Here is an 18,464-nt window from a genome sequence, read left to right as displayed (position 1 = left end):
CGCCGCCGTAGCCGCAACCAGCCTGCTGCGGTTCCTGTTATGCCGAGGTCCCGGCTACCGTTTTTGGCCGTGCCTCGGGTCGTTCAGCTGGCTGCTTTCTCCTCCATGTCTAAGTGGGGATAGGCGACCAGTGCACATGCATGTGCCAATTTATCCCAGCCAGAGCCTAAAGGGTGCTTTCCACGCTGCGACATCGCTAGCGATATCATGCGCGATAGCACCCACCCCCGTCGCACGTGCGACATTTGGTGATCACTGCCGCAGCGAACATTATTGCTACGGCAGCGTCACACGCACATACCTTTACAGCGACGTCGCTGTGACCGCCAAACAATCCCTCCTTCATGGGGGAGGTGCGTTCGGCGTCATAGTGACGTCACTGCGGCGTCACTAAGCGGCCGCCCAATAGCAGAGGAGGTGAGGAGATGAGCGGCTGGAACATGCCGCCCACCTACTTCCTTCCTCATTGCCGGTGGACGGCAGGTAAGGAGATGTTCGTCGTTCCTGCGGTGTCACACGTAGCGATGTGTGGTGCCGCAGGAACGACGAACAACCTCGCTACTGACCAGACAACAATTTTTGGTAAATGAACGACGTATTACAGACCAACGATTTTTTAACTCTTTTGCGATCGTTTAAGGTCGCTCCTAGTTGTCACACACTGTGATGTCGCTAACGACGCCGGATGTGCGTCACAAACACCGTGACCCCGACGATATGTCGTTAGCGATGTCGCAGCGTGTAAAAGCACTTTTAAGTCCACTGTTTCACCTAGTGAGCATGCTCAGCCTGATTGTTCCATTCCTGAGGCCAAGTCCTCAGTTCAGGCCACTGAGCATGCTCCTACACTTAGTGCGAAAAGCCTCTTTGCACAGGTACTTGGACATAGTGACGTGTCTAAGTCCTGTGTTTTGCCTACTGAGCATGCTCAGGGTGATAGTCTGATTTCGGAGCCAAGTCCGTTGTTCAGGCTATTGAGCATGCTCAGGCATTTAGTGCATTGGAGGCTAAGTCCGGGAAGGACTTCACTGGGCATGTCCATGAGGTGGCAGGCCTTGATAGGCCAGAGGGCATCAGGTGTCTTGAAGAAGTGGCCACTCCAGACTGGCTCATGGAGGCCCGCCCCTATGACCTGGCACCCCACCATTGGTCGTCAGATGGTGAGGTGTTTGGGGCGTGGCTGCCATGAGGTCATCAGTGATGTGCGGTGCTGGATAGGCCGCTTGTGTTGTTACTGATGACGTAGCACTCCGCTATTGGCCCCTGGAGGTGCCATTGTGGTCCACTCTGGGTTTGAGGCGGACCTAGGTTATAATAGGGGCTGGAGACAATATGGAGATGTGCAGTTTTCACCTATGCTCAGACAGAGCATACCTCCATGTTAGAGCCTCATTGTGGCATAAGCCTTAGATTGGAAGTGGTAGGTAGGGTTAGGTGTCCGGTGCTTGTCACGCCAATACACTCGTGTCTCAGCACGTTAGGGTCAGGCGCCGGGCTTCCACCTTCTACCGTCCAGTCCTGCTAGTGCAGCCCAGTGGAGTCAACTGGGCTGCGGCTGCTGCGCCACCTGTCTGGTTGTGCCCCCTACGTGCACGGACAGTGTACCCCAGGACCTCTGTGGCGTTAACAGGGAGTTCCTGGGCTGGGTGAGTGGACCCTGTGACACCATCAGGGTTCTCAGTCTCCTGATCCAAATGCTATTTAACTTGGATCAGGCCCCTATTATTTCACAGCCAACCAGCTCTGTATTCTCCGCCTAACCTTTGGGTTGCCAGCAGCTTCTTTGTCATCTGGAGCACGGTGGGCCCCAACTGGTGATTGGGATATATACCACCTTATCAATCTGCCAGTCCCCCCGTAACAATGCTGCTCTCAGATCGTGCTCTCTCCCCTTTCTTTGTTTGGTTGTAGTTATACTACATTGGTCCGGTGGCTGACCACCACCCTTACCATGCACGCCTGACTTTGGTTTGCAATATATATTCCTCCTGTTGGTAGCTATTCACATTCAGCTGCCTCACCCTTTTCCACAGGCAATGCTAATTGGGCACCATACTTGGATCTGGTTGGCCTTTATTTATGGTTGCTGGTCTGGCACTGAAAAGGTCAATTCTGATAGTGTCCTGGTGTGAGTGGCGCCTGCTACACATGCTGGGACTTGGACTGACCTTTTATCCACAGCCTCTTGCTGTGACATGGAAGCGGTTATATATAGGTTACAAGTATGTGTGCTTTAGTATATGGTTCCGCTTTTACATTTTTTTTTTATCTAGGAGGCCGCATGGCACATGAAATACATAATAGAGAGAAGGATCCCCCTATTGAGATTTGCCGTGAAGTGGCAGGGGTGGCTCAAAGAAGTGATCAATTATTTGATAAAAATCTCATTTTGTATTATAGTACAGTTGGAATAAATCCGTGAATTTACACTTTTATATGATGCATGCCACTCTCAGATCCTGCCGACTTTTCTTTCTCAATATGTGCTATGGCCGTCATTGGTCGTTAAGGGGTTCAGCATCTGTTTCTAACAACGTGATCAAAATGGCTAAAAGTGGATGTCATAATTCACTGACAACTTTTGTTACATTTGCGGTTGTTTTTGTAGTGAAGAAACAACGAATGTAAGTCATAGACTTCGTTAGAAAGTGAATTATGCATCATCAGGTCAAGTCGTGGGCTTCACATCTAGTGGGTTCTGGTTGTGTAGAAGAACTACAACAGTGGTGTAAAGGAGAAGAAAGAAAGCTTTCATTTTGGCGTATGATCTGTTACTTTTCTAAGTGCAATGTTGAGGGATTTAGCCTTAAAATTAAGAATGAAATTATATACCCAGACCTACTGCATGTTTGTGGACAACTCATGAAGAACGATGTGAAAGCTGTTGAGAAAAGGACTTGGGATTGTTTGAAAAATGTTGTGAAGAAATTTCTAGGTGACAATAGAGATCCAAAATTGAAGTCCATCATGGAGAACAGGCTGAAATGTTTTAAAGCCTAGGGATGTCTGATGAATTTGAATCTAAATTTTTTACATTCCCATTTGGATGACTTTCCTGAAAATCTTGATGCTGTTAGCAAAGAGCAAGGAGAAACATTTCATCAGGATATCAAGGAGATGGAATGACGACTCCAAGAGAGATGGAACGTGAACATGATGGGGGACAACTGCTGGATGATTCACAGAGAAGAAGAGAAGAAGCACAGACGTCCGTAACAGAAAAGGAAAAAAATCCATACGTGATGGTTAAAAATAGTTGTTGTTTTTTTTAAATCAGGGCGTAAAAAAACCCATAAATATCGGTCATTGTATTTGAAACATTTTTCATAAACCCAAATTTTGTATACCTGTGTATTTAATGTACAAAATATATAGTTCTGTGTGTGCCAGATTATAAACAGAAACATGTTAGATCTTGCTGTCATATATGACTTTAATAGTTGGTTTTTTAATACTTGGCAGAATAATTGCAACATTATCTCCAAAAAAAATAGATAAATCAGCAGGTAAATTCTAGAAAATTCCTCAAGATGCATGGAAATAGGACATCAGTATGATGGTGTTTCGGACCAGTCCCGCCCCAGCAGCGGTCGAACCGCTCAGATCCGAGTGTCACTATTCGTGGCTCGGGGTCACGCCGAAACGTGGTGGGGGGTTATTTACAGGGGAGTTAGATATAGTTCGTAATGCCACCCATGGTGTGCGGTAATCGGGAGTACCGCCTGTCATGCTTCGCCTCCCTATCCACATGGCTAGGGGGCAGAGCCTTCTCTCAGGCCTCACTTCCGGCCCCTGGATGCCTTAAAAGCTGACACTTCCAGTGAACCAGCGCCGGCTATAAGCTTAGCTCTGCTTTGCCTGTGATTGCTGGTCCTGTGAGTGATATCCTGATCTGTCTGTTCCTGTGCCCCCGTGCCCTTGTCTGTGTTCTGTCCCCTGGTCATCCCTCCTGTCCTGTGTCCCCCCTCCTATTCCCCACTCTGTTGCTTCCTCCGGTACTGACCTTGGCCTGACTTTGACTCCGCTTTTTCTCGTCCCTCCGGTCCTGCTTCTGCCCGTACGGTGTTTGACCCAGCCTGTGTGACTATTCCTTGCATGCTCTGCAGCTCTGCTTCTCAGCTGTGCTGATTAGGCAGTGCATGAGAACGCTGTGCATTTCCTCCCTGGTTCTCATTACTCTGTGTAGTGTCGTCTGCTGCAGAGCTCTGGCTCCCCCTGGTGGCAGCATTACACCGCCGCTGCCGTTGGGAGTACCCAGGGTGATGGAGTGGGGCAGCCAAATGACGTTACCCTCCACGGGTAGGGAAAGGCCGTGGGACACAAATGGTGGGATGGATCGCAGGGGGAGCGCAGGCTCACTGGTAGCAGGGGTTAATCGGGTACTCACTCAGAAGGAAAGCAGACACTGACAATGTAGTAAACCAAGTCTCTGGGTGCCGCTGCCCTCTTGGGGGAGCTTGACCGGGTTCCGTACACTGCAACACTGCCTGTTGGCCTGTAACCTGCCTCCATGCACAGAATGTGAAAGTTTTCAGGTGGCCCGTAGGCTTGGAGCTGTCCGGGACCTTCTCCCTACTATTGGTAGCAGAGGAGCTTGCTCTCAGGAGCTCACACTTGGGATTGCTGCCGACCGTCCTCCTCGACTAAGCCAGCACCCAGTCCCAATCTCCCGCGACCGGGTCTCCGAATCATCCGGGTCCAGACCACCGTCTGCAACCCAATCTGCGTTATCCTCTGGGAGCTCCAACTGCCAGCTTCCACACCCTTCGCTTCCCTGGAGCCAACTCACTTGTCACCTCCCACCTCCCTGCCTGACCCCTAGGTGGGCGGCCCTATTCCAGCTTAGCAGCCCACTGGTGTGCCTGACAGGGTGTGGTGCGAGGTGTGATTGGGATTTGTGGATGCTGATGGAGGCAGTACTGCAAGTTAGGAACCCAGAACCATGGGGGATTGAGTCCTGCACTGGGAGATAAAGAGCGTGCAGTACCCTGTGACGACCTGACTAGTCCAGGGGCATCACAATGGCACTATGCCTTCTTGCTACTGTTACAATATTATAAATACTACTACGAAGAATAATATTATTTATAAAAGTTCTAGGAAATGTTCTTCATTTCAGAAAAACTTCATTGTGGGTCCAATGTAGGCAAGTCGTAGTTTGGTGATCCTTGCTTCAAGTCAGACATGTCACTCAAAGCAAGGATCACCAAGCTATGACTTGCCTACTTTGGACACATAAAACAAAGAGAGCAATCCCTGGAGAAGGACATTTTGACGACCTGACAAAATCAGGTTGTCACAGAAAACTGCATCCATCTTCCAGATGCAAGATTCCCTCCTCCTTGGCCTTCCAACAAAACCCCACACAGGTACATACACCAGCCACAAAAGACTAGTCACCCCCCCAGGACAATAAGGACACACCAGTGGGCGGGGCCACAGGCAGATGGTGACGCCCACCTAGGGGTTCTGAGGTGTCAACGGGAGGGAACAAACAGTTTAGTGCAGACACTGGAAGTGAGAGGAGTGAAGTGGTAGTCGGGGGTTGTAGCTACCGGACTACCTGAGCTGACTAGGTGGCAGACGGCAGAGCAGGGCCACAGGTGACGGAGATCCGGTCGCGGGAGACCTTAAGTGGACCGGGGCAGGGTTGTAGCCCGCTGATGCCCGTTTCAGAGGCCGTGCACAGTCGGCAAGCACCTTTCCAATTAACCATCAGGGGACAAGATTCCAAGTCTTGTCCCAATAGCAGCCCAGATAGAGCGAGACGGAAGCCCAACGCGGGGGGGATAGGCCGTCTGCAAGTGCCTGTTAAAATCCCAAGGGTCAGACCTCGTGGGCCACAGCTCCCACAGAAAAGTCACTGGGAGTGGACTTTCCCCGTTTCATGCGGACTAGTCAACACACAAGACAACAACACAGAAGTGCAGGAGGAAGGGCCCCTGTCCTGTTTACTGGTGTGCGGGACCCGAGCACACCCCTCCGGAGGCTACCGGTATCCGGCATTTGGTTTACTATCTGGACTCTGTGTGACTTTATTCAAATAATGAGTACACCGGTATCATCCGGTCCAGCCCTGCGGGCTGCTTCCCAGCTCTCCACCTATACGTGGGCCCCGGGACAACACCTCCTCTACCCGATTTAGGGGATACCATCCATCAGCCCCGGGCACCCCATACCAAGGCAGCGCCGGTGTCACCAACAATCACTACAACCCACGGGTGGCGTTACTGACTAACTTTCCCCTGTAAATAACCCCCTTATTCAGTCTGGCTGCCACTCGAGCCACAGCCGCCTCCCGGATCCGAGCGTCTCGAGCAGCCACCTGCCGTGGTCTGTTCCCCGCCCGTAACAACATCATGGTCTAAAGAATTACGGGAACAAGGCTAAGAGGAAGACCAGCAACCAGATGACTAGACACTACTGAGAAAATCATGGAGAAGACCCTGGTGGACCTATCTAGACTGCGCAAGACTGCTCTTCCTATAGCGCATTCATCCATCAAGTCGCCATGGTTAGAGATCAAGCTGAAGGAAGAAATGTCACAAAATGTATAATTTATTGTCAAAAGTCTGTCCCCCTTTTTAATTAGAGGCACACATTGTTGTAAAGAGCAGTTTGATTGTCATTGCTGAATGAGAGCCACAGATACCCCCATATCCAAGACTTGCAACCATCATAAGTCTTAAAATCTAATTAGACATTGTATAGTACAGTTCTTAGATTACTTTATGTATGGAACTTTTATTTAGTCACTGTACTCTTATCTTTATTTTTATATAGCACTAACATTTTGCAGCACTTTACATACATCATCATCACTGTCCCCACTGGGGCTCACAATCAAAATTCAATATCAGTATGTCTTTGGAGTGTGGGAGGAAACCGAAGTACCAGGAGAGACCCACACAAGCACAGGAAGAACATACAAACTCCTTGCAGATGTTGTTGTTGGTGAGATTTGTACCCAGCACCCCAGCGCTCCAAGACTGATGGGCACGACTCCTATTCTGAGTATAATGGAAGTCAATGGGGGACTCGAGCATTTTTCTGTAAGATTTTCCGGAAAATGCTCGAGTTCCCTATTGATTTCCATTATACTTGGTACTCAAGTCGCCCCCATCCGCACATCCAACTGCCCGTTACGAGTATTGAGCACCTGAGCATGGAAGTGCGCGCTCATCGCTAGTGGCCAACTAAGCTTGTGACTCTCTACATTCTAGTTTAAGGCACTTGAGTTCACAGTGGGGACAGCTAGATTCATGTGTAGTTTCTGTACCGCCCCGCGGGCTCGGCCGGCTGCCGAGCCGATCGGATCCGTGCTTGTCGGTGGGTGGCTCGAGCTCTTCCACGGACCCAGGGGGGGTCATGTCGCTCTGAAAGGGGATTGGCGCTACACTCGGGGACTTCGGTGGGGAGTTCCACGGCCGGGGCCGCGGTGGTTTGTAGGAGATTTAAGTTCGTGAACCCACCCACGGGTTGTGGTGAATAGATGGACACCACCGCTGCCGTTGACTAGGCCTCCTGGGGACAGTGTTGCGCAGTTTGGTGTTGACCCCTCCGTGGGTAGGGGAGTGATGGTCCCGGGGGCCCGAGGGAGGTGCTGACACGAGGGGATGGGTGCGTGCTGGTGCGGTGTGGCGCGGGGCACTCACTATGATACAACACACCGGAGTCTCTGGTAAACCAAACGGGATGATGAACGGTGCCCGCAGCCGGCTGCAGCTTCCCCTTAACAGGTTGGTGGTTTCCGCCCTCCTCCTGCACCTCTTTAATGTGAATGTTATGACTCCTATGCCTAAGCAACGGTAGTCCGCTCCCCGGCTTGCTGGGTGTCGGGAGAGCCCTGTTTGCCCGCAGACGCTGACCCTTTGGGTGTCTATGTCTTGGCGGTGGCTTTACCCTAATGGTTGGGCTGTTGTCTTCAGTCGGGTCTTGTGTGGGAAAGGTCCTAAAGTTCATTCCTCAATCAGTTGATTTAACTCGGCCTGGTAGTTTCTGGGCCTCGTGCTGAGTCTGAGTACCTATCCTGGTGCTCCAGTTTCCAATCGGTTCCCCGGTTTGGTACCGGCGGTACCTGACCCCGGTCCCTACGGTTCCACCGGCTGTAATCCCAGCTCCTGCAGGCGGCCACCACCGTCTGCCTCCTTGCGGTGACTGGGCTCCAACCCAGACACCTGAGTAGACTATTGGCAGGCCTGGTCACAGGTCTGCCCTTGAACTCGACTTCTCTCTTCCACAGTCAAGGCTAATCTGCTTGTGCTCTAGAACTTGTGTCTTTCCCGACTCCAGGCCTGTGAACTCCTCAGTGGGCGGAGCCAACCACCTGGCTCCACCCCCTGGTGTGGACATCAAACATGGAGGGTGGTGACAAGGGTTTTGTAGTTTGGCTGCTGTCACCTTTTTAGGGAGGGGGGTGTGTGTGCATGGGACTACCTGGGACGACCTGACTAGTCCAGGGCGTCACACTTCTCCTAACTGCTGACTTCCCATAGATAAAAAAAGGGAACCAGCACGATCTGAAATTGGCATGCATCATATAAAAAGTGAAAATTCACAGATTTATTCCAACTGTACTATAATAAAAAAATGAGATTTTTAGCAAATAATTGATCAATTTTTTGAGCCACCCCTGCCAACGTCACGGCAAATACAGTACAGTTGGAATAAATCTGTGAATTTGCACTTTTTATATGATGCATGCCATTTTCAGATCGTGCTGGCTCCCCTCTCTCTCTGTTTGGTTGTAGTTATGCTACAAATGTCTGGTGGCTGGTCACCACCATGCTATGCACGCCTGATCTTGGTTTGCAATATATTCCTCCTATTGGTAGCTGTACACATTCAGTTGCCTCACCCTTTCCACAGGCATTGCTAATTAAGCACCATACTTGGATCTGGTCCGCCTTTATCAATGGTTGCTCTCTGGCACTGGGAGGGTCAGTTCTGATATAGTCCTGGTATGTGTAGAGCTTGCTCCACATGCTGGGACCTGGGCTGGCCTCTATCCACAATTGCCTCTTTTGCAACATAGAAGCGGTTATATATACAGGTTACAGGTATGTGTGCTCCATTATGGTTCTGCTTTTAACTTTATCTAGGAGGCCGCATGGCACATGAAATACAGAATATAGAGTAGGACCCCCCTATTGAGATTTGCCGTGACGTTGGCAGGGGTGGCTCAAAGAATTGATCAATTATTTGCTAAAAATCTCATTTATATTACAGTACAGTTGGAATAAATCTGTGAATTTGCACTTTTTATATGATGCATGCCATTTTCAGATCGTGCTGGCTCCCCTCTCTGACTTCCCATAGATGCAGATTCCACTTTCTGGAATACTATTTATCAGGAATTTATGGCATACTCTTTTGATATGACAGAAAAGTCCCCAATAGTAATACCCCTTTTACCGTGGCCCTTAAGACTGATTCAACATTCACTGTCTAAAGTAATCAAACCAAGTGGTGACATGAAAGAGAGAAAAATGTATGACGTCTAGCAAAATGCATCAAATATATAAAGTAGCATGTGCCACTGTCACTCTGATCAATATAACACATCTTTTCCTTGCTAGCCTATTTTATAGAAAATCTGTCATCAGCCTTTGCTATCTAATCTGTGAGCAACTGTTAAGCTAGGTATGGGGAATATCTCACATTCGGCGACATGGAACGGAAGAGGAAACCCTGTACCTAGGGAAGGAGGAGATGGTGACCCCTAACCAAACCTTCCACTTGCCCTTGGCTCTCCTGACCAACCTAGGAGGTTCCACACCTAGGCGCCAAGCCGGATACCTGGCCCTGACTGAACCTGTGCTGGGCCCTAGGTAGGAAATGAATGGAATGAGCGTTTAGTCACCTCATTAAGTTCTAAGGAACACACAGGGAGCACAAATAGGGGAAAATATAGGAACAACTTATCTCCAGGATGACTCTAGGAGAGATACAGCAACAAAAAGCCGTGTAACTTCAGAGGGATACAAGCTGACTGCTTGTATCCAAGGCTTGTGTAGGAATAATGCTATCACCAGCAAACACCAAAGGGAAAAGTGAGTTTTTAAGGACACCCAGGGAAGTGATGATGATCAACAACTCAAGGGTGAAGATATCCGCAGGGTCCTAAAAGGAAAGGGATTAACCCCAAGCAGAGAAGATACATATGATACTATTAAACCACAGCAAGAAGAACCGAATGCTAGGGAGCCGTTTGTGTACCTACAGCCGGACACCACAGTACTGTCTGTCATCCTCGACACCCCCTTGACAGCAGCACGATGTAGAGGCTGAGACCTTGATGCCAATGATGTGTCATTTATTAGGTTGTATGTGTATATATGTGTTTTTATCTGCTGCAGTGTTAGCAGTGCTCTAAATGCTACTCTCTAACTTTGCCCACACCACTGATGATAGGCTTTGTGTGTGTGACGCCCTGGTCGGGCCAGGTAGTCACCGATAGGCCTCTGCACAACACCTTTCCCTCTCAGGTGACATCAGCCAACCTTCAAAACCCTAGTCACCCCCCTCAGGGCCAGATGGACACACCAGGGGGCGGAACCAGGCGGTTGGAAGTTGCCCATGTGGCGTCTAGACAGCCCGGGGCGAGAAAACAGAGAGTCTACAGTCAGTTCAGTTTGAGAGTTCAAGGAGAGTGGAGGTCAGGCCTGTGTGTCAGGTCTGAAGTAAACTGACAGGTACCAGGGTAGGAGCCCTGGTGCCTTTGGCTAGGAGGCAGACGGCGGTCTCCGTCTGCAGGAGCCGGGAAGACGGCTCGGTGGAACCAAGGTGGACCGGGACAGGGTAGTGGCCTGCCGGTACCAACCCGGGGAACCGACTCGGAAACCGGAGCACACAGGGGGGGTACTCAGACCCTGAAGCTAGGTCCAGAAGCGACTGGAACTGGTTAATTAACTGATTGAGGCCAGGACTAGAGGTCCTGTCCCACCCAAAGTCCCGATAGAAGGCAACAGCCCACCGAGGGGGATAACAGGCCACCGCCAGAGCTTAGAGATCCCACAAGCCAGCGTCTGCGGGCAAGGGCTCCTTAGGCCACATCCAGCGGGGAGCGGACTCCTGAAGTTGCAAGCACAGGCAGTCAACCATTACACAAAAGTGCAGGAGAAAGACAGAGACTACCAGCTGGGTGGGGGACCAGAACGCAGCCGGCTGCGGGCACTGACCACCATCACCTTGGTTTACCAGAGACTCATGTGTTTCCTTCACTAGTGAGTACACCAGTACCCTGCGGTCGCCCATCTCCCTGCACCAGTGAATCCCAACGGGTCCCGAGGCCACCGTCCCTGCCCAAGGAGGGGTTAACAACTTGCTGCACAACATCTCCCCCCGGGTGCCCCGTAACTGCAGCGGTGGTGTCCAAACTCACCACATACCGTGGGTGGCGTCACGAACCTAGTACGGCCCAGCCCGTACATATACGTCCTACATCCACCATCCCCCAAACCTTATTCATTCGGAGTGTCCGAGGGATCCCCCGGGTCCAGAGACCCTTGAGCAACCCACCGGAAGGCCCGGACCCGAGCGGCGGCAGGCTGCCGGCACGGGGGCGGCAAACCCCGAAACTTGGCATCACGAACAGGATTCTTACCCATCCACTTACCTTCTGGAAGTGCGCCTTGTATTGAAGTCAGCGGTGATCCGTTGCAAAATTTCCAGAAACCGCCATCTTGCTGCCATCTTTTGGCGCGAAGATTCCCGCCCAGAGTCTCTTTCCCCGAGAAAAGGACACGAAAGCCGAGGCCCCGCCCACTGGAACACGGACGAAAAGCAAGGCCGGAAGTCGCAAAACGAAACTTACCGGCCTGAAAGAGGAGTGCCAGGAAAAGACTAAGGGGGAGAAGCGGGAAGATGTCACTGGAGCGGTGGCGCCTGCAGATGCGCCTGACGATGGTAATGTGGCGGCTCTCGCTCCGGTCGCAGGAGCGAGGGACCTGCGGCCCCGATGGTCACCCAGGTAATCCCAATCTCCTTGCCCTACATGCCCGGTGCTGCCTGGCTACCCCAGTACGATGGGAAGCCTGATGCCTTGCAGGTGTTCCGGAAGAAAATATGCACGATTCTCGATTTGTACGCCATGACTGGCAAGCAGCGTGCATCAGTAGTACTTAGGCAGCTGACCGGCGCCGCCGAGCAGGAGGTGGAGACTCGGGTAGACGCGGACCAGCCTTGGTAACCACCATTTTTGATAAACTTCAGATTGCTTTTGTGACCCGCACGGAAGCGGAGTTACGAATGCAGTTCTATAACTGCCGACAGCGACCGCGGGACAGTATCCAAGACTACACCTTGCGGCTACAGACGGCCTTGCGTGTGCTGAGGCGGGTGGACCCCATCATTGAGGTCGATAGTAACAAAATGCTGGTAGAACAGTTCCTGCAGGGGCTGGGCTCCGCTGAAGACCGTAAGCAACTACGGCTGTGGTCTCTGGAACATACAGACTTTGCAGTCCTAAAGGAGCGGGCTATTAAGGCACTACAGACGGCGGATGCTGGTGCTCCCGACTCGCCATCTTGGCCGGCTGACACCGCTCCCGTATCGGTAGCAGCCCCCCTGTTGGCCTTGCCAGCCCCTACAGCAACCCCTCGGGCTCTGGAAGATCTGTTGTCGTAAGTCCAGCGCCTGAATGATGACGTTGCCAGGATCCTCGCCGCCCTGCAGCTACCGATGAAAGCCAAGCCAGCAGAGAAGACACAGCTCGCCGACAGCCCGGAAGATGTCCCGTGGATGCAGCGGAGGGGGAACAACGACAACCGGTATGGACCACCTGTCTGCTACAAGTGCAACAAGACCGGCCACTACTCCCGTCTGTGTCCTTTAAACGAGTAACCCCTGAGGCCAAGGGCCAGTGCTCAGGAATAGACCCTCAAGGCCCAGCCGATTGGCGGGATCGGTATGTCGGAGGTCGCCCCATCATCTCCCTAGCTGTGGACGGTATCCCGACCTTAGCCCTTCTTGACACCGGATCGCAGGTAACGACTATACCCTATGTATTATACCAACGTTACTGGTCTGATAGTGCACTTGCCCCTCCGGATGATAGTTTGACCATCATTGCAGCCAATGGACTCCCTATGATCCAAGTGGGGTTCAAGGAAGTGACTTTGACAGTGGGGCAAATGGAGTTGAAAGTCAGGGGATGATTGTAGTACAGAATGACTTCAGTGACCGTAACCCAAAAGTGGTCCTTGGGACCAATTTGATTGAGAACTGTATGCGGGAGGTACTACAGCTGTTGCAACAATTGTCTGCCACTGCGGGAGGGGGCCGGCAGAGGGCTCTGCAGCGTGAAATCTGGGCTCTCCTGCAGCGGCAACAAGTGAGCATGACAGGTGGGGAGATCAGTGGTGTGTGAGTGATGGATACGGCGCCTCTAGTGGTGCCTCCGCCGAGCGAAATGATGATTTGGTGCAGGGCAGCAGTAGGTCCCCAGGGACAGGATTACCCGGCAGTGGTGGAGCCTTTGCCTTCAGAACACTGGCCCACAGTAATGGCAGCCAGGGGGGTGATTGATGTCAAGAAGGGGAGAGTGCCTGTGAGAGTGATGAACTGCAGAGAGGAAGAGGTTAGGCTGCCCCGCTACGCCACCATTGCTTAGTTGTTCTCTGTAGACGAAGACGCCATCTATGTAGCAACCTCCACCATCACCGCATCACAGTTAGATAGTGAAACCCCGCCCAAACACATAGAGGAGTGGTGCCGGGAGCTGCATGTCGGCACCAAATCTACACCCACACATCACAAAGAGGGGGTGTATCGGGTAGTGCAGGAGTACGGGCAGGTATGCAGTAAACACCCGTTAGATTTTGGAAGGATTAAGGGGGTTCAACACTATATCCCCACAGGCACACATCCACCTAGTAAAGAGAGGTACAGGCCGATCCCACCTGCACACTACCAGTGCGCCAAAGATATGTTGAGGAACATGAAGGAGGCCGGGGTCATCCGTGATAGTTGTAGTTCCTGGGCAGCTCCGTTGGTCCTGGTAAAGAAGAAAGATGGTACCATGAGAATTTGTGTGGATTACCGGAAGATTAATCAGATAACGCATAAGGATGCATACCCTCTACCTCGCATTGAAGAGACGTTAGCCTTGCTGAAGGCTGCTAATTATTTCTCTACCCTTGACCTCACTAGTGGCTACTGGCAGGTGGCGGTTGCGGAGGAAGACCGTGAGAAGACTGCGTTTGCTACCCCAATAGGACTCTGCGCGTTCAACAGTATGCCTTTTGGGCTGTGCAATGCCCCGGGAACCTTCCAGTGGCTTATGGAGTATTGCTTGGGGCATCTCAACTTCGAAACCGTTCTGTTGTACCTGGATGATGTGATTGTTTATTCTAAGACATATGAAGCCCATCTGGAGCACCTGGCGGAAGTTTTCGCAGCCCTCTCCAAGTACGGGATGAAGTTAAAGCCCTCTAAGTGCCACCTGTTGAAGCCCAAAGTGCAGTACCTCGGGCATGTGGTGAGTGCGGAAGGAGTGGCCCCAGACCCCGAGAAAGTCACCGCCATCCAGAGTTGGCCGCAACCTACCACGGTGAAAGAGGTGAGGCAGTTCCTGGGCCTGGTGGGCTACTACCGTCGCTTTATCAAGGGGTACACCAAGATGTCCACGCCCATGCAATACCTCCTCGTGGGACAGACCAAGAATGGCAGAACTCCTGGACCCCCGTTTGCCTGGGGCGAGAAGCATGAGGAATCCTTCTAGCAATTGAAGTCGGCCCTGACGGGGGAGGAAATCCTGGCCTATCCCGACTATGGACTCCCGTTCATTCTTTACACAGACGCCAGCAACATGGGCTTAGGTGCTGTCCTGTCCCAAATGCAAGATAGCAGGGAGAAGGTGATCGCCTACACAAGCAGGAAGCTTCGGCCGACAGAGAGAAATCCCGAGAACTACAGCTCTTTCAAGTTTGAGTTCTTGGGACGCGTCTGGGCAATAACAGAAAGGTTCAAACACTACCTGGCATCGGCGAAGTTCACCGCTTACACGGACAACAACCCTTTGACGCATCTGGACACGGCAAAATTGGGGGCCCTGGAGCAGCGATGGGTGGCCCGGCTAGCCAACTATGACTTCACCATTAAATACAGGGCCGGCCGCAAGAACACCAACGCGGATGCACTGTCCCGAATGCCGCACCTATCCGACGAAGGGATGGAGGAAGATGGTTTGGAAGAGATCGAGCGGCCCGCGTTCCATTAGCCGAGGGACAAAAAGCCCTATGTCAGCCAGCAGCAGGCGAACTTTGACCCACTACCCTGCCAGGGGTGGTAGGAAGCTCAAGATCAAGAACCGGCGGTCCAGCTTCTCAAAATGATGAGTGTCCAAGGTGCTTCTCGACTAGAACCTACAGCCCCCCTCAAAGCTCAGCGGTTGTGGAAAGAGAGGGACCGCCTTTACCTGCAGCAAGGAAAGCTGTACAAAGGATTGATCAACCCAAAAACGCACGAGAAGGTCCGCCAGCTGGTGGTGCCCCAGGCGTATGTACCCAAGGTCCTGCAGGCTTACCATGACGGAGCCGGAAACTTCGGCTGGAAGAAATTGGAGATGCTGCTGAGGGAGCGCTTCTATTGGAGTGGAATGCGAGAGTCCATAGAGGCCTGGTGCAGAGAGTGTGGCCCCTGTGCGCTGAGAAGACGGGATGAGACTAGTCAGAAGGCCCCGCTGCAGCCGATTGTCACCCGCCAGCCGTTGGAGTTGGTCGCTCTGGACCATGTCAAGCTCACGCCTAGCCGAAGTGGATATATATATACCCTGACCATCGTGGACCACTATTCAAGATTCATGGTAGTGGTCCCCGTCAAGGATTTAACGGGCCGCACCGCAGCCGGAGTCTTTCAGGCGTACTTTTTGCGGCTGTATGGCTACCCGAAAAAGGTGCTCACGGACCAGGGCCTGGCCTTCGAGGCGGAGGTCTTTCAAGAGTTCTGCAACTTGTATGGGTGCAAGAAAATCCGGACCACAGCCTACCATGCCCAGACTAATGGGATGTGTGAGAAGATGAATCACCTGGTCCTTAACCTCTTCAAGACCCTGCCCCTGGAAGAACGAAACTTGTGGCCCGAGAAGCTGCCCGACTTGGTGGACATGTACAATAATATCCACTGCAGCTCCACTAAATGCACGCCTGCGTACCTGATGAGAGGCCGGCCTGGAAGGCTGCCGGTGGATCTAGAATTGGAAATCGAGGTATCTGAAACTCTTCCCCCACTGCCAATTGGGATATCAAGCGACAGAAGCAGTACTGACAGATCCAAGAGTATGTGGAAAGGAATTTGCGCCAGAGCCGGGAGAGGCAAGAACAACGTTTCAACAAACGGGCTCAGGCTGCCCCTTTCGGACCCAGAGATGTGGCACTGAAGAGGTAAAGGAGAACGCACAAGCTTGATGACCAGTGGGAGAGGACCCCCTATGTCATCCAGCCCCCCTGGATGGGAGGACCGATAGACGTATCTGATGAGTCGAGACCAGGGGAAGACCACGGCCACTATTTCCAGGGACCACCTGAAGAAGTGCCCAGAGCCCCTTAAGTTGGTATAAGAAATTCTCACTCCTACGCCGAGCGTGGACAAGAAGAAAGAGGTGATCTACACAGTGATGGGTGATTTTCCATCTGATTGGCCTATGCAGAATGGCGCAGTGATTGTTCCCGTTATAATGTTCCCACAACCCGTGGAAGAAATATAGCCAGAGAGGTCCGTCAGCGATACACCAGAACGAGTGCCCATGCACCTACACCACGCCCCCGCAGGTCTCTGCCAGCCACACCCAACACTCGGGAAGAGGGACGTGTTGTCCCCTCTCCTCCACCAGTCAGACACGAGAGTATTGGGCCCAGAAGGTCCACACGCCCTAATTTCGGTCAGCCCCCGCTCAGATACAGGGAGATCGCAATCTAGGGGTGTTGCATGTTAATTGTGTAAATAGATGTATGAATGACTGTCAATTGACCGAGAGTCTCACCTGATTCAGAATGTTAAAGAGGTAGTGGTTCTCGGCTACCTTTCTGCAAGTCCCCGTTGGGACCCTGTTGATGTTCCCGTTTTAATTTCACATATAAAAAGACATGGCTGAGAACTTGCAGGCCAACCCATAAACTATTGGGTCTTGTAAATAGCCCCAGGCCACCCTTTTCATCATGTCGCAGTCTCCAGTGAGGCTGGTTGGAGGAAGGGCCTGTGGCAGAGTAGGCCGAGGTTCCGTCACCATGGCAACCGGTGACTACCCTCCAGGTCAGGGGTCCCCTGGACTTGGGGCCTCTGAGAGAGACTGCCGGGTAAGGAACTTATTACCAGGCCCGTGTGGGCACCACCCGGACCCGAACCCGTTTCCTGGACTAGGGAAAAGGGGTACGCACCAGTGCTTAGCAGTGGCACCAGGGCTAGGTTTGTTTGGGTGGGCTAAGGTGAAAAGGACATGGTCCTGTCCCGGTTAATAAAACTGTTATGCAACGTTTAAATAACATGCCTCCCGTTAAGGGAAGAAACTAAAATCTTTCTGAATGTAAATATGTTATTATGCTTGTAAATGTTTTACCCCCTTTTTCAATCTTTTTCAGTTAAACAAAATAAACCGGTGGTGGTCGGACAGCCCGCGGACGGTCTGTGTTTAACCAAGGGGGAGTGTGACGCCCTGGCCGGGCCAGGTAGTCACAGATAGGCCCCTGCACAACACGTTTCCCTCTCAGGTGACATCAGCCAACCTTCAAAACCCTAGTCACCCCCCTCAGGGCTAGATGGACCCACCAGGGGGCGGATCCAGGCGGTTGGAAGACGCCCACCAAGGAGTCTAGACAGCCCGAGGCGGGAAAACAGAGAGTCTACAGTCAGTTCAGTTTGAGAGTTCAAGGAGAGTGGAGGTCAGGCCTGTGTGTCAGGCCTGAAGTAAACTGACAGGTACCAGGGTAGGAGCCCTTGTGCCTTTGGCTAGGAGGCAAACGGCGGTCTCCATCTGCAGGAGCCGGGAAGACGGCTCGGGGGAACCGAGGTGGACCGGGACAGGGTAGTGGCCCGCCAGTACCGACCCGGTGAACCGACTTGGAAACCGGAGCACACATTGGGGTACTCAGACCCTGAAGCTAGATCCAGAAGCGACTGGAACTGGTTAATTAACTGATTGAGGTCAGGACTAGAGGTCCTGTCCCACCCAAAGTCCCAATAGAAGGAAACAGCCTACCAAGGGGGATAACAGGCCACCGCCAGGGCTCAGAGATCCCACGGACCAGCGTCTGCGGGCAAGGCTCCTTAGGCCACATCCAGGCGGGAGCGGACTCCTGAAGTTGCAAGCACAGGCAGTCCACCATTACACAAAAGTGCAGGAGAAAGACACAGACCACCAGCCGGGTGGGGGACCAGAACGCAGCCGGCTGCGGGCACCGACCACCATCACCTTGGTTTACCAGAGACTCGTGTGTTTCCTTCACTAGTGAGTACACCAGTACTCTGCA

Source organism: Anomaloglossus baeobatrachus, chromosome 9 (genome assembly GCF_048569485.1).
Source record: "Anomaloglossus baeobatrachus isolate aAnoBae1 chromosome 9, aAnoBae1.hap1, whole genome shotgun sequence".
Lineage (NCBI taxonomy): Eukaryota > Metazoa > Chordata > Amphibia > Anura > Aromobatidae > Anomaloglossus > Anomaloglossus baeobatrachus.
This window is presented reverse-complemented; position numbering follows the sequence as displayed.